The sequence below is a fragment of the Haliotis rufescens genome, unplaced genomic scaffold, assembly GCF_023055435.1.
Source record: "Haliotis rufescens isolate VD_foot unplaced genomic scaffold, xgHalRufe1.0.p SCAF_4, whole genome shotgun sequence".
NCBI classification, from domain to species: Eukaryota; Metazoa; Mollusca; class Gastropoda; order Lepetellida; family Haliotidae; genus Haliotis; species Haliotis rufescens.
In genome coordinates this window covers 41,414,422-41,430,619 of record NW_025964112.1, presented here as the reverse complement: position 1 = coordinate 41,430,619, position 16,198 = coordinate 41,414,422, and the positions used below count along the sequence as shown (strand labels likewise).

Genomic DNA, 16,198 nt, shown 5'->3' with positions numbered 1-16,198 from the left:
AAAGTTGAGCTTATTGAATTTCATCGGAGGTACCCATCACAAACACATTTAAAGTTATGAAGTATATTTCAGTGCAAAATATTGCAGCTCTGTTGAAGAAAGGATTAGGTATGATAAAGGCCTTTTTTTGCTCACGTGAATTTACTGACTGACCGATAACTATCCTTCTCTCAGCAGTTTCAATTTTGGACTGATACCATCACGCACAGTCAAGGTACATAAATTGCTAAAAACAAGTTAAAGAACACCCGATTCTTTCATGTCTATAGTTAGTCTGTCATGTCATCACTTGATGTTGTAGTACAAAAGTTGCATGTGTTGCTTGTTGTCAGTCACACCAGCCCTTCCCAGAGTCTTGTTCGGTATGTGGTCATTATAGTTGCCATTTCACAGGCTTATCCCATTATTGTGAGTGAGTGAGTGAGTTTAATGCCGCTTTTAACAGTATTCCAATTATACCATGGCATGAGCTTGATGTGGCAGGAAAGCCCGAAGTGATGCAGGTCTTAGACCTTCACCTGTTTGGTCAAGGGTATGGTGCAGACAAACCTAGAAACATAATCTGGCCAAAGCAGGATTTCAAACAAAGATCAGAGGTTCCTGGTGTGCCATCAGTAACTCATGGGGAGGGGAGCTCTTGTAGCGCCTTAGACAACTTGGCTACCCATCCTCCCCATATTATAAAGTTTGTAAGGTTTGTGTCTAAATTATTGCCAAGTTGTTTACTCTGAGTTTTGCATTTCCAGATTTCCTGCAGTGTATGGATGCCTTTCCCCTCTCAGGGAGACTGCAATAGTGTACAGGTATGTGTGCTGTGTTTGTGTAGCTTTACAGCTGTAGATCTGTGAAGATCTGGGATAGAATTGGTCTTCAACACTTCAAATCAAGTCTGTACTACTCAAAAGAACAAGGGCTTCAGCAACCCATGCTTGCCCAAAATGTGACTGCTGGTTGTGAGAGGCAACTAACAGGATTGGGTGATCAGGCTTGCTGACTTGGTTGATGCATGTCATCGCATCCCAGTTGCTTAGATTGATGCTGATGATGTCAATCACTGGATTGTCTGGTCCAGACTTGATTATTTACAGACCGCTGTCATGTGTTATTACGTTGATTATTGCAGGTCTGAATATATGCAACATGCTAATGTACTCGAAAAAATGAGTTCACTTAGTCATTCTTATTTCAAAGTAATGACACAGTACCTTACACTTGTCGTAAATAATGACCATCATTGTGGCACCTTTAACTTGACTGAATGTTTGTCATCGAACCCTGATGATGTAAATCATTACTTTTGCTTCACTCACGAGGTTGTTGGCCCAGAATCGATCATTTATGATATAGCTATTAATACTGCTGTTATATTGCTGTTATTTTTTTTGTTATATTGCTGTGTTTTGAAGTTAAATTGTGACTGCAAATTTGAACAATATTCACTCCCTACACGGCAGTGATGTTTGCCAGAAAAAATAATTGTTCAGAAAATCGCATGCATCTCAAATATTTGTAGACATACATAATGGTAGCACACATTATCACACCTTCCATTCACCTTTCTTCTTATTGGTTAAGGAACAGGCAATAATTTTACATGTAGCCCACTCATATGGCCCACTGAGAAATAGATGTAGCACACCTAAGGTAACTTGCTTATCTCACATGGGTATTGTTGAGCTGATGTGAACCGATTTTTATCCGAATGCATTGGGTAAAGGGAAGTAATTCGGTTCGTTTTCGTCGTGTGCTGGCTGTCAAAATGGCTGAATCAAAGCTTTGTGAAACTTCGGACATATATTCTGGTTCTGTATTTATGAATGTCAGTGCGATAAATTTATTGTCAACTGATCCCTTGGGGCATATGGTGTGATGTACCCTGTTTGTAAGCCTGACGGCCCAGGATACATAGGCTCACACAAGGGTACATAACACCATATGCCCCTGGAGATTGGTTGGCGACTTATATTATCCAACATAGGTGTGTTATGTTGTTTCGGCAGGTTGTTATTCTTTGTAACAACTTCGCAAATGCAAAAGGCTGAGGCTGGACGATTCGATTAAGACCAGAGGTGAACAAAGCTTTGTTCAAGGTTTTGCACTTTTGCGAAAAGTGCATCGTGTATCATGGCCCATTTAGCATAAGCTGGTTAGCAGCCCCATCTGTGGGAGATATGGACTACAACTTTCAGGACTTGAGCCGAACACTATGTGGGAGATATGGACTACAACTTTCAGGACTTGAGCCGAACACTAAACCATATGTAACACATAGCATCACCAAGACACACCCACCCATCCATACCCACCCATCCACCACATGATATGGATTTGATAACCTCCCATCTACTCTCTCAGACTGTATAGGATAGCTAGGCCAACTGTAGACACTTCCCAATGGGAAGAAACGAATAGTTAACTACAGATAAAAGACAGCTATTGGAATATTACCATGTGATAATTAGTATCATGTGAATGATTGTGTTCAGCCACATGAACCATTAAATGATCATAGGAAGTAAATAGCTATTTCTGGTCTGCAAACTTCCATCATCAATAAACCAGATAAGATTATTTATGTTACCATAAGGCCACACTTTTTTAATTTTATGTTTCACGGATTTATTCTAGCTTTTCCACACTAGGGCGGAGAAAATAAAAATAAAATAAATAGCCATGTCAATCCTATATTTAATAATATGAAAATCATTGTACCGTTGAGTTAAAACTGCAGCTGGCTTCCTGAATCACTGATAGTGATATAGACATGGAATTTATATATATATAACATATTTTATTGAGGGTCTATATTACTGACGGGAGACATAATAATAATAAATATTTTTATGTTATTGTTATGAAACGAAATATAAAAAATGTGTGGCCTTTCAGTTGAGCTGTGTTGAATAAGACTTGTTATTCCCTGCCCGCCCGAGATTTAACCAATTGCAGTCACCTATTCTAAGTGTGTTACAAGCTGTTATTCCCTACTGCCCTAGATTTAACACCCACTGCTCACCTTGCCTTCAAGCGGTTAGCTTCACCATGTCGACAAGTATTAAGTTTCTACTTGTTCCAAATGAACTAGTGTTGTAATTGATTGTGACTGTTGTAGCATCTGTCTGATACCTCTACATCCTGATAACATTGTTGGTTAGCTGAGTTTCCATGTCTCATTGGTGGGTGAGGTGAAGTGAAATGGAGTTTAACATCCTGTTGAAGATTATTAGGTGGTGAGGTGAAATGATGTTGAAGTTCGCATTTAAGATTATTGCACTTATATGGTGACGTGCATGCACATGTGTGTGTGTGTGTGTGGCTGCTGTACATGTCTGGACGATTGCTGATTTTATGGTGCGAGCCCACTGAGGTACCATGTTGCAGTTTAACATGAATACCCCACTCAAACACCTTATACTGACTCCAAGCCGATCAGTCCTTGTTTTAGGTCCTTAATGCTGAGCGCCAGTCAGGGTAACAAAAAGTACCATCTTTTAACGTCTGTTGATATGACGCGGCTGGGGATCAATCCCACAACCTTCATCTCACCAGGCAGATGCTCTACCACTAGACCACGAAGGCGGTCTTGAAGATTATTAGTTCATGTTGCGCCATGCATGCATGTGTGTGTCTGGCCCATTTCTGGTGTCCCCCGCCATGATATTACTAGAATATTGCTAAAAGCGGCGTAAAACCATACTCACTCACTCACTCTGATGATAGTCCCAACTGGTTGATTTTTTAGAGCTAGCCCTCTAAAATATCATGACGCATTTAAACATACCCCACTCCTAAAGATAATACTGACTTGCTGGCTTGGCCTTGTTTTATCACTTAAGGCTGAGCGACAGGCAGGGGAACAACAAATACCATCTTGTAATGTGTTTTGGTATAATATGGCCAGGTATCAAACCACCACTGAAACTACAAATTTCCTTTTGGTGTGAGGTATCGAACTGGGCATCAAGGTTCCAGGTAACAGCGTGCGATGGTGTGAAGTCGAAGCTGAACGACCACCTCCATGGTTTAGTTGTAGAGCATCTGTCCGGAGAGGGGAAGGTCCGGGATTCGTTCCCTGGCCACGTCATACCAAAAGACGTTAAAAGATGGTACTTATTGTTACCTAGTCTGGCGTTCGGCATTAAGGGGCTAAAACAAGGACTGGTCAGCTCAGAGTTGGTATACTGTGTCTGAGTGGGGTGTTTTTGTTAAGTGTTGCAGGGTATGTCAGAAGGCTAGCACTATGTAATTGGCATTAGTCTGACTAGTACAAGCAGCCACACACGCGCATGTGTGTTGCCATATTAGTGCAATGATCTTGGACGCGACGTCTAACCCCATTTAACCTCACCTCAAAGCTGTAACGGTGTTCCACTCTTTAATGAATGAGTGAGTGTGATGAGTATTCCAGGCACCTGGAGACAGGTGGATGATTTAGCCCAAGGTTGAAATGATGAGCTAGTGCATTTACCACTCAGCTGACCGTAAGTAGACCTTTTTAGGATTCTACAATGTTAATGAAGGGAAATGTGTTATTCAGTGTGGGTTGGTTCAGTATCTTTATTCGTGTCTATCATGTTGGGTTAAGGAAAAGTTGTCGTCAAATATGTACTTTGTGTCAACTTATGTCAACACAAGCTAATTTAATGTTTTTACAAATGACAGTTTAAAAAATAATCCTTAGTTGTGTTAAATCTTGAACAAGAAAGTTTCATGAAGAATGAGTTATTTTATGTCTTTTAAATTATTCCCGGCAAAAATCCGAATTGCAATGAGAGGATCTTATTTGTTTGTCATCCAACAGCAAACGGTGAACCTTGAGCTTGTCAGAGAGCATTGTTAGAAAAATGATTTGTTGAATTTGCAATCTCAACATCTGAAAGTGAAAGATGAACTTAGCATTGCCAAAGGTTTTTCACTTATTATGGGAGTAAAAGAATTGAAAGAGCTTCTTTTCTTCAAGGAACTTGTGAGATGGAGTCCTCCTCCTCAGCTGCAAGACAGATGAATGGAAGGTTAAAAGGTTTACCGAGAGCTGTCAGAATACATTTAGCGAAATACACCAGAAAACTGCCTTCAAACAGTGCTGCGTTTGGCACCACCAGGAAGCTTTTTTTTATCTGAGGTTATGCGTTTTATTTATAGATTTTTTGCAGTAATTATCGGTGTACAAAATTGGCTTGAAACAGGGGTGATGTCAGCATACATAAGGTTTCTTTCTCTGTGTCTTTGGGGACTGTCTCAAAAGTTCAGTCAACCACAAGATTAAAAAAATTAATCCAGAATTTACCACCCACCTACCTCCTCTAGATTAATGCCCTGTATAATGAGATATCACTAATAACTCCACACCTCATCTCAAGTGACATCTACTTCACACACTATCATGTAACTACCCTGTACAGAGTTTCAATGCATACCTTGTACCTGGCCCTGAATGTGCATTATTAAAGGGGTTCATACATTAGGGCAAATACGTAATTTCTGTGGAGGTTCCTTGGTAAAACACAACTGAAAAACTAAAGCAAATATGAAGGCTATTTTAATATGTTCATTTTATCACAAAATGGCAATAATGCTAGGTAAATAAGATACCTGGCCACCCACCCACTGTATTCAAGAAATTACCTCTTGCGGGAGACTGCGAACTTTTTCGATGCTCCCTTACAGAAGATGAGGATTGTCCTTCTCTGCCACTGTGTCGGATACTGCTTGTAGATACAGATGGAGAGATTGAACATGTTTGAAATGAGGGTATTGAATAATTGTGGAAATGGATTGTTTAGTGAAATATGTCCAGGAATCATGCGGATTGCAATCTTCAAGACTTCAGGGCTGCTGCTGAAATTTCGCATGTAGATATTTAATCTACAGTATATACTCAGATCCTTGGGAGGGGTGTTTGTGGAGGGTGTGTGTGTGTTTTGGAGTGTGTGAGTGAGTGAGTGAGTGAGTGAGTTGGTTGGGTTTAACGCCGCTTTTAACACTATTCCAGTTATATCACGGTGTGTCAGTTTAATGTGGGAGGAAAGCCCGAAGTGATGCAGGTCTCTGACATATACCACTTCGGTGAAACCCACTAGAATGGGTATGGTGCTGACAAACCTAGAAACATAAATGGGGTGAACTGGGATTCAAACCCACAATCATATGTTTCTGGCGAGCCCAAGTGATGCAACTCTGCACAGCGAATTGCAGCACCTTAGACGATTGGGCCACCTATGCCCCCTGTGTGTTTTGGAAGTGAGGATGTTTATTAGGGGGGATTTGAAGGGAGAGTGATTGGAAGGCGTAGGTTGGGGTCGTCGTGTGGATGTCGTGTGTGTGTGTGTGTGTGTGTGTGTGTGTGTGTGTGTGTGTGTGTGTGTGTGTGTGTGTGTGTGTGTGTGTGTGTGTGTGTGTGTGTGTGTGTGTGTGTGTGTGTGTGTGTGTGTGGAGGTGCAGTAGGTGGAAGGGTGAGTGGATTGTGCAGGAATTGACCCAGTTCCTATGTTTGTGGTCATGGTAAATCAATTTGTGGCAGTGTTCAAAATTACTGACTACACAGTACAGTGGAAATGATAAGAATAACATGGTCAAGGTCAGATGACCAGAACATTTAATCAAATCAAACATAACAAATTCATCATTTTGCATCAGATTTAACATTGTCACAAAACAAGTTTGATTAGAAAATATCAATGAAAGCTTGACTAAGTCTTGAGATAATGTTCAGTGATCATCAAAAGACTTTTAAAAAAAGGAATTCTTGTCATTTCTATTCTTAAAGTGTGTCAAGAGGAAACCTTTCAAGATAAGAATGTTGAATCCCAACAACTGAGGTCTGTCCTGGAGCAGAAATACGTTACAAGGCCTGTAGCACTGGAACAAGCATCGATGAAGGAAATCTATTCTAGATCTTAGATTGTGTGACAGAGGAGAAGTAAATATTGTTCAAACGTGTTCAAGTATTCTTGAGTTAAGAGTTTATGTGTTTCAATCTGATTTTCTGAAATGAAAGTGTCAGAATTTTGTGTCCATTTATCTATTGGAAAACTAGCTGTGTTGGGTGGTGGGATGGCCTTGTGGTTAAAGCACTGACTCATGTTGACGAACTGGGTTTGATGCCCATTTTGAGTAATGAAATGGCTTAAATATTACTGAAAGCTGGGTCTAACCAAGCAAGATCACTTGTTCTCTTGTTCACTCAGCTGCGTATGTATAACATCTTTTTCAGAGATATATCTTTGGGCTACTGCTAATTGGTAAAATTCCCACGGTGGGGGTGGGGGCAGGGGTGGGTAATACAGGTTTGGGCTCTGCCCATCTGCTTTTAGTTGGGGGACAAGTTTTTTGTTTTTTTACTCACTATGGATCATTTTGCAAACATCAAGGGGTAGATGTGTTGATTGAATTGGAAAACCATCTTTAAAAAAATGTATTTTCCAAAGTTATGGGCCTTGTTTGATGGAATAGACGTGGTGCTCAGGACATTCAATTGGGACCACTTTGTGGGAAATCTCTATTGATTCAAGGATGACACTTAAGGGATACATGCATAGATCATGTTTGAAAACCAGCATCAAGAATGAATGATCCGAAAAACAAATATTCAATTGGTGTACCCTGATTTGTTCATGATTTTCAAATCATGACTTTGAAACCCATAAAGATTAGGGTAAGAATTGATCTTCAGCAACACATGCTTTTTGTAAGAGGCAACTATTGGGATCGGGTGGTCAGGTTTTCTGACTTAGTTGATGTATGTCATTGTATCCCAATTGCTCATTATGTCAATCACTGGATTGTCTGTCGAGACTCAATTATTTACAGACATCAGTCACGTAACTGGAATAATTCTGATTGTGGCGTTAAACAACAGAGAATTAAAAAAACTTGACTTTGAAAAGTGGCCAAGAGCAACCTGTTCACTATAACCTTGAACGATGGGTCAAACAAGTGGGTATGCAAGAAACAACCTACAACCTTAACGAGGTGCACACACTGACAGATTAAAAGATAAAAAACTTACTTAACACCAGAAACTGGGTGTGTGAAAGTAAGACACTGAGCAGGAAATGCGGGTGCCCGGTTTGGCTAATTATGAGATAAGAATTTCTCCTCGACAGCAGCAGCTGAGTGAGCATGATGAGAGAGTATGATGAATGATGTGCTATGTTCCAGAAAAATACAACTGACACGAAGCTTAAAAAGAGTTGTCTCCTTGCTGGGTCTGTACAAGATCTTGATAGCCAGATTATCAGTGTCTTGTGTTTTATATGTGTGTTGTTTTGCACCATTATGTTGCTGTTGGACTGAGGGACCTACCATTGGATATTCTGGGCCTGGGGGCCTGGGATTGTGTATCGCGATCTGATATTGTTTCAGTTCCAGCTGCGAGAATGGGGCGCTGGTGGCCCAGTCTTAGGTACTGCAATTGGCCGTGCAGAGTTCTGTCCCTTGGGTGTGCCGGGAAACCTATCATTGTGGGTTCGAATCCCAGTTCACCATGATTATGTTTCTAGGTTTGTCAGCACCATACCTGTGCTTGTGGGTTTCACCAAAGTGATCAACGTCTGAGGCCTGCATCATTTCAGATTTTCCTCCCATATGTATAGCTAACACACTGTGAAATAACTGGAATACTGTTCAAACCCAACTAACTCACTCATTCAAATTGTATGACTTCTGAGGCTGTTGCCTCAGTAAGGTTAGAAAATCATTTAAATTTTTACTATTCAGCAAAACTCCTCTGCAACAGAAACAGTAAATGTGGTAGTTCACAAGACTTAAGTCCTATCTGAATTAAACTAAATTTGAACTAACAGACTTACGTAAATTTCAAAACCTGGCCAAGAGGTTAAGGCAGAGGTTAAGGCAATGACTTACATGGGTTCAATGTGTGAACCTCATACCTTGTGTCCCTGCAGTCCAGAGGAATCTTTATGTGGCAGTAAACCCATATCATTCACTCATTCAAATTATCAAATTATGCTTATAGAGCTATGTGTTACAATATGGTTGCACAAGCGGGAATCCATCTTGAAACACTACGTCCCTACTAGATTTATGTTTCTAATTTTGTATGTATATAAATCTTCTGAGCTGTTAAACATATAAAAGTAATCTATTTAATCACTGAAATCCTGTTGTCTGAAGATCATGAAGCATATCAACAGTGAGCAGGTTCTTCTGCAATGGAAGATACCATGGTAACTCTGAAACGTGACATTGCTGATCCCACCAGCAGATGAACCAGAATAACAATGGCGGAGTCATACCGAATACTTTAATTGGTTGTTGTACCTTGATTTATTACAGTTTTTGGCTTCCAATATGAGGGAAACAACTAGTTATTGCCAGTAAGTCAGTCTTCCTGAAGGCACTCAGGTAGCAATCTCTTGACTTTGATCTAAGTTGTATGGGGATCATCATGCATCTGGCTTAATTATCTTCCTGAACAGAAAACTGTTGTTGGACACCATGGGAGGGAAGTGATAGAATATACCATGTTGCAGGCTGCAAAAACACATCGATAAGTATGGGGGCTTACTGAGATGGCAGGGCTGAGAATCTTTAAGTGTTTTGTTGAATGAAATGTAAAACTACACAAATATTTGCACTTGTATCCTTTTGCTTGATAAATTATTTCAAAACTGCATAATCAAGATGCCATAATTAAGGTACTGGTGTTTTTTTATTAAGTTGAATTTCTGGGAAGTTGAGACAAGCAGGTGCGGATATCACTCATGAAGTAAAGGTTTTCAGTATTGGGAAAACTACATTGCAATAAACTGCCTCTGTGGTGTAGTGGATAGAGCATCTGCCCATTAAGTGGAAGGTTGGTAGTTCGATCCCCGAGCTGCCTCATACCAAAATAACGTTGATAAACGGTACTTGTTTTTACCTTGCCTGGTCCTCGGCATTAGGGGGATAAAACAAGGTCTGATCTTAAAAGTGAACTTGTAAACAAATGTCCGGACAAGTATATACAAACAGCCACACACGTGCACGCATGCATGTCGTTATATAAAAGAAATTATCTTGAACACAGCGCCACTTTAGCTCACATAGCAAGGTGAATATCATTTATAACACAAGTAATACTTATACCTTTTGCGCATTAACACTGAATGCATGTTAATGACAAAGTATTCCTACAATACAACATATGCTTGTCATATGTAGCGGCTTCCATCCATCTTTTGAAAGCAAACCGTTTTAGTTGACAGATATTCAGCAGAGTTCCTTCTTGAAAGTTGGGTGTTTTTTTCATCACTTTGCATTATACTCTGTTACGAATGCTTGTGACACTTGGATAAATGCATAATCATATCCAATTTAGGACACAATGGCAGCCTTAGAAATGAATTTTTCTTAAGGCTTGTCCAGAGGACTAGTGTACACCACATTTCACTGGTTTTCAGAGTTTGAATCTTTTGTTTTTTGTTTTGTTTTGTTTGTTGTTTAATGCCATACTCAGCAATATTCCAGCTTTATGACGGCTGTCTGTAAATAACTGAGTCTGGACCAGACAATCCAGTGATTGACATCATGAGCCTTAACCGTGTCAGTTAGCCTGAACACCCGATCCCATTAGTCACCTTTGAATCCTGTTCTTCTTGAACTTGAACAAGACAAAAAGGCATACTCTGTTTACTTTTTCTGTCAGTTTTATTCAGTTCCAGTTTGTTGCAAAGTTAAAGCCTCGAGAACTGGTTCAGAATTATAGCCCTCATAGCTACTTGTGAATGAGGACTATACATTGGATTCTGACTGTCCACAACACAATTAAGTAGCAGGCTAGCGGACTACCCTGGATTTCAAAGGCTGATCTGACTGCAACCCAAGTGGTAATACAGACAAATACTGCTGAGATCATGCAGTTACACAGTGTACTGTATGTCTTCACAGGTACTGCTGACCCATGAAGATCCGGGGTAGAACAGGTCTTCAGCAACCCATGCTTGCCGTAAAAAGTGACTATGCTTGTCGTAAGAGGCAACTGATGTGATCGGATGGTCAGACTTACTAACTTGGTTTATGCGAGTCATCGTATCCCTATTGCATGGATCGATGCTCATGATGTCAATCACTGGATTGTCTGGTCCAGACTTGATTATTTACAAACCGCCGTCATTTAGCTGGAATATTGCTGATTGTGGCATTAACAACAAACAAACAAACCAACCAACAATTAACAGGTATTGCTAATTTTATTCAACCATTTCTTGAAGCTGCATGCATGCATGAATGAATACGCCTACATTAGCTTTCATCATATTCCTGAACATTCATTTGAAACTTGTTCTATGGGAGACATTGACAAATGAACCATGGTTTATAGGATCCCCCCCCGTAGCTCTTGGATCTGTCTTGTGATGGTTGATGGTATCCACTAGTGCACTGCCTGCCACATTGCTGCCACTGATAAAATGTTCCCAGGTTATTAAGAGTTGCAGTGACAGTGATTGAGTTTTTAAAAGTTGTACACTTATCTCTGACTAAATCTTTAAGGATCATGAAATGAATAGGACATCTTTGATCACAAGTGAATTACTGCTCGCTGAACTACCCTTTTTGAGGGTTGTGTTGTACTTTCCCACACACAGGTGTATCAAGATCATACACCTTGTTATTATGTGACATGCTGGATTTGAAATAAATATATATCCCATATCTGTCAGGGTGTTAGTGTAACTAATCTTTGTGTCTGACACATGATTTATAATGATAAATTACCACTGCACTGATTACTCTCCAGAGCGCCATCTAGCATGATCAGTCATAACTAAGAGGAGATAACTCAGCTGTAACGGGAGAACTTATCCATCATGTAAGAGTGTAATTCTAGTCTAGATTGACAAGTGTCTCAAGGGAGTGAAAGACACATGATTCAAGAGCTGATCCCTGATTTAAACATCAACATTGCACTTCTCTTCAGACTTTGCGTCCAAAATCCTTTTCCTCATCAGTCTTGATTAGGTGTTAACATGTTTTTTACACTAACAAAACATTAGCGCACATTTTCACATTAAGCATATCTCCTTTGTAATATAGGGATGAATGATATGTTGAAATATATAGCTATGTTTTAGTCTAAGCTGATTAAATTCTTTGCTACAGAACTTTTATAAAGTAATGACCTTTTTTCATTGTTAAGGGGTTTTGATGTATTTGTAGTCTTGTTGGCATCAGAGATTGAGTATTGGTTTATCAGTGGATCAGGAGAAGAGGCGTTGACTTACATTTTAACCCTCATGGGATGCAGGGAATGGTATGGAATATTAACAGGTTACTGTCATTGATCTACTGTTAGCTGATGGAAACAAATTGGTGAATGGATTTTTCACTTAGAAAGTGTATTTTGTTTTTCAGTATCGTTTCAGCTTCATATGCTAGCTTTTAAGTTGGTGTGCCAATTATGTGATCTGATGAAGGCAAATATTCCTGGCAGTCATCTTTGACATCAGTGATGTTGAAGTGTGTGTATATGTCCATATGTATATAACCTTTCTACACCATTCCATACATCACTTGCTTGATAACGGTGTTAGTATCTACACCCAAAGTCGCATTTTGATATTGTAATAAAGAAGTTGTATATCCATAGAACTTTCTGCCTTGTTCAACTTTTGTTGTCATGACTCTGAGCCTGGTCAGAGTTTCTACTTAAAGAACATTGGACTTATTCAGGGGAATTTAGGGGTAAGGATTTTAAATGTCCACAGTAAAATGACTTCTCTTTGATCTCAATTAAGTTAGATTGTCATTGTAATTGTAATTATCAGATCAAATGAATCAGTAATGAACATTTGCTTTCTTTCTGAGTCACAGCATTATTGGTTTACAGCTTTCAATTTCAAACCATTATGGCTTCTATAAATATAAGGTAACAGTTTTTTAATGTGGAAACAGTCATGAGTTTAGACTTGGATTGTGCAGGGAGCAGTGATACAAACATCCAAATGCCAAGGGACAATACCTTTATCACATTACGGCTGGCGTTACTGATTCGATAAATCATTCTGATAAACCTGGTATTAAGAGACTATTAATATGCAAATGAGGTCGCTGAGCAGAAACAACGGTAAACAACATGTACTTTTAAGTTCCATAGTGATTCAGTGCCTTCTTTCTCAATGAATTATTAACCCGTGAAGATCAGGTTTAGAATAGGTCTTCAGCAACCCATGCTTATCGTAAGAGGCAACTAATGGGATCGGGTGGTCAGGCTCGCTGACATGGTTGATGCATGTCATCGTATCCCAATTAGTGGGTCGACGTTCATGATGTCATGCACTGGATTGTCTCATCCAGACTCGATTATTTACGAACCATCACCATATAGCTAGAACATTGCTATGTGCAGTGTTAAACAACAAACAAACAAGAGTTGTCAAATAATATTCCCAACATGCTAAGATACACATTTCCCAACGTGTCGCCATGTTTCTGTGGACAAATGTGACTGCAAGTCACTTGGCACTAAGTAATAATTTGGGCGTTCAACTCAACATTCATACGCTGTTTCTAAAGCTACGTCATTCAGTGAAATTAGTTTTAAACATCCGTTATTTTACGAATGACATCATACGATACGATCACCGAGCCTGACATCCTGATCCATTGGATCCCCTTTTACAACTAGCGCGGGCTGCTGGGAACCTACTCTAAACTAGAGTCTCCACAGGGTTCTCATTGTGACATGACTGGGTGCATCCTATCATGACCTCAATCATGACTCCAACTTCTGACTCTTAGATCGAAGCGAGTGAAATGTACCTTTGTTTACATAACTCTTATAGCACCTCAGGAGCAACAATGGTCTTCACTATGAACATTTCATTGATAAACATCAATCTACATTGCTTCAGTCCTCCAAGGTTGTTGTCTCCTTATTCACACAACAGTAATTGTGTCAGATCTTAAGCTTGAAAATGCTCATCACGATATGGCTGAAATATTGCCGATGTGACGTAAAGCATAAACTCACTCACTCACTTTCAAGTAGAAAGCTACGGGAGCCATGGGTGGCCCAGTTGTCTAAGGGGCTGCAATTTGCTATGCAGAGATGTGTCCCTTGAACCTGTGATTGTGGGTTCAAATCCTGGTTTACCTTGATAATGGTTCTATGTTTGTCAGCACCATACCCATGCCCATGGGTTTCATCAAAGTGGTGAATGTCTGAGACCTGCATCACTTCAGGCTTTCCTCTCACATCATTTATAACTGGATCCCCTCGGAATGATTAATAACTGGTATACTATTCAAAGCGGTGTTAAACCAAACTCACTCACTCACTTGAAGATAGCCCATTTCTGGTGTCCCCCGCCGTGATATTGCTGGAATATTGCTAAAAGCGGCGTAAAACCATACTCACTCACTCACTCACTTGAAGATACTGTTTTGCGAATAATGTTGCCTCCAAATAAATGTAGAGAATATAAAATTACCCTGTAAGAATTGATTATATATTGAAAGGAATCTAAGTGATTGGGAGAGTTTGGTTTAAGACAGCTTTCAACAGTTTACCAGTTATATCATGGCATGTCTGCTTGAGTGAGAAGAAAGCCAAAACTGATGTCGGTTTAGGTGTTTTCCTCTTTGGTGAAACCGAGATGTTCGGTTGGTCTGATGGACCTGGAAACCTGGGTGAATTTGGGATTTGAACCCTTGGTTTCAGGCACACCTTAGAGATGTAACTTTGCACTGCGAATTGTAACACTTTCTATGACTGAGGCTCCTGTGCCCCTAGGAATGTTAGTACAGTATTTAGGTGTATGTGTGAACTTGGTGTGTGTTACATTTGTGGAAACAATTTGGGTGTGCATGCATATTTACATTAGTCATGTATTTGACATTTCCATGGCTCCACATCAAACATAAACAAGTTTCGTTGATTCTGGTTTCCCCCTTTCAGATTTATGTCACAGGAAACATTAACAGTTTCCTTTGTGGAAATTAAATATTACCAAATGATGTTCAAGTCTGAAAGTAATAAGCCCCTGGCACATTGAAGTTCATTGCTGTGTACATTCCAATAAACAATAATAGTAAACATTCATTTTACAATATCCATTGCCCTTTCTTGTCAACCTTGTGTACATATCAGAGTCATGTATTGAGATAGAGATATTTATTATATGTTAATATATAATAGATGAAATATATTTGTCTGAAAATATAACTTGATATTCACATGTTGTGACCTGAAATATTGACATATACACTCATAAAAAGTCAATTCTCAATGAGATAAATATGTTATTTCACAAGAGAAGTCGCATAACCTGTATATGTCCAAGCTTATGACTGTTTGCCCACTTGATCAAGTGATGTATGTGTCCATAACGCCACCAAGTTTTCAAAGGGGTAGCAGCAGTGTGGATGGAATGAGTTATGGCCTCTGCCACCTAATGGTTGTGATTACATATAGCACTACAAGCAAGCACCCAACCACGAGTGGCTGTGGACAAAAGGTCACAAACACACTTGTAGTTTAAATGTCAGTACGTGGATGTGTTTATGATGTTTGAATGTTAAACTGTATGTTGTACCAACATGTCCATGATGCTTATCAACATGGGTCAGACATTCAACATTCAAGCTGGATTACCTTGTGAGCCTCTTCACTGCTTGTAAATCAAGAATACAAGCTGTAGGCTATCTAGATGTGTATCAGTCATTGAAGGAAGCCGTTTGATGGCCTCCTTGTCTTTAATGTTTTTGGTAATGTGTGTGAGACCAGTTGATTTCATCTATTGTTTTCTCAGTTATCATCCAGCTTTGTGGTTCATCTGAGGTTTCTTCTGTATTTATTTTTTTTATCCGTACAGGTATGATTTTATTGTTGATGTACAAGGAGATAGGGAGAGAACCACGCCATCTAATTGGCTGAAGAACTGGCTTCATTACATGTGTTTCAGTGTTTGGGGTTCTGTGTTGCTTGAGAACTTCCTGCACTTAGTCCACTGCCATTGGAGTTCTGTGTAGCTTGAGAACTTCCTGCACTTACTCCACTGCCATTGGAGTTCTGTGTAGCTTGAGAACTTCCTGCACTTACTCCACTGTCATCGAGGTTCTGTGTAGCTTGAGAACTTCCTGCACTTACTCCACTGCCATTGGGGTTCTGTGTTGCTTGAGAACTTCCTGCACTTACTCCACTGTCATCGAGGTTCTGTGTAGCTTGAGAACTTCCTGCACTTACTCCACTGTCATT

At 39.7% G+C, this 16,198-nt stretch overlaps 1 protein-coding gene across 9 annotated transcripts in view; it reads left to right on the top strand.

Annotated features, from left to right (window-relative positions):
- Positions 1-16,198, top strand: part of LOC124135962 (poly(rC)-binding protein 3-like) — a 358,312-nt gene that overhangs the window by 159,465 nt on the left and 182,649 nt on the right. For all 9 annotated transcript variants that reach the window (XM_046501684.1, XM_046501683.1, XM_046501695.1 and 6 more), the window contains one exon: positions 747-803. The gene's annotated coding sequence lies outside the window, so the exon portion shown is untranslated. The remainder of the gene's footprint in view (positions 1-746; positions 804-16,198) is intronic.